Source organism: Gossypium arboreum, chromosome 7 (genome assembly GCF_025698485.1).
Source record: "Gossypium arboreum isolate Shixiya-1 chromosome 7, ASM2569848v2, whole genome shotgun sequence".
Classification (NCBI taxonomy): Eukaryota; Viridiplantae; Streptophyta; class Magnoliopsida; order Malvales; family Malvaceae; genus Gossypium; species Gossypium arboreum.
Window position 1 is genome coordinate 8,508,158 of NC_069076.1, and position 1,077 is coordinate 8,509,234.

Consider the following 1,077-nt stretch of genomic DNA (forward strand, 5'->3'; position numbering starts at 1 on the left):
AGCACCATAGTGATCGCCAACTTGTAATCCTATAGAGTTATGATCTGGTGTTCTTAGTGTAATTATTTTGTTATTAATATTTGTCCGGATTTTTATTAAGGAATATTTTTCTAAAATTATATGAAATTTTAAATAAAATATTAAAAATGATTTACTTTAAATATAAATATGAAATGTATATGGATGTTTTAATTCTATTAGTACATATTAAGCTAAATAAAAATAATTTAGAAAATATAATTTTTAAAATTTGTATTAATCTACTCAATTTTTTAAAAGAAATGTGAATAAATCCCAATTATTTTTTATATGTGTAGCACTAGGTGTACCTGACTATAATTAATAGTTATCACTGTACAAGCTCGATTCTGCCTGAGCCTCAAAAAAACCAACCAATTAAACCCAAACCCATATGAGATAACCCCAAAGTAAACTCAAATCATTTAAATCTAACAGCCCAAAATCCTTTTAACCCTAGCCCATAGCAATTAGAAAAAAAGAAGACTAAAAAAACCCTAGCCATTGCCCCTATGCCTGACTTTCAGCTAACTACCTTCTAACCACCTGCTCCACCGCCTTTGTCATGTCACCACTTGCACCGCCCACCTGCAAAACATCAAAGAAGAAATGATAGCAAACAAGTAGTAAAATATTGTAATGAAATTGGGCTATAAAAGCCCCAAAAATTATAAATTTTCGGGACTTTTTTTTGGCTTGGAAATAGAAACAGACGTTCAAACATAAAAAAAGGGTGGGAATACCATCAAAAAATTTAAAACACCAACACAAAATCGCAGCAAGAAATACCAAAATAGAGTTAAAAGGTTCTATTTATTTTCTTTTTTGTTTTATTTTATTTTATTTTATTTTGAAACTATTTAATCCTTTGTTTTCTTACCAAATACACATGTATATTAAAAATACAAAAAAAATAAAAAAAAAATATACCTTTTGGAGTTTCGGCCACCGCGCGGTGGCTGACGGCGGTCGGCTCGCCGGATTCTGGCTCTAGCCAGAGAGGAGGAGAGTGAGAGAGAGAGGGTAGAGAGCCTTTTTTTTTTTTTTAAAGTTTGCAGA

General features: G+C 30.9%; 1 long non-coding RNA gene across 1 annotated transcript; it reads right to left on the reverse strand.

Annotated features, from left to right (window-relative positions):
* Window positions 1-240: 240 nt before the first annotated feature.
* Window positions 241-1,077, reverse strand: LOC128295229 (uncharacterized). Its single transcript, XR_008285570.1, has 2 exons — window positions 949-1,077; window positions 241-606 (listed from the first exon to the last, which is right to left on the reverse strand). It is a non-coding gene; the product is annotated as an uncharacterized LOC128295229 (long non-coding RNA).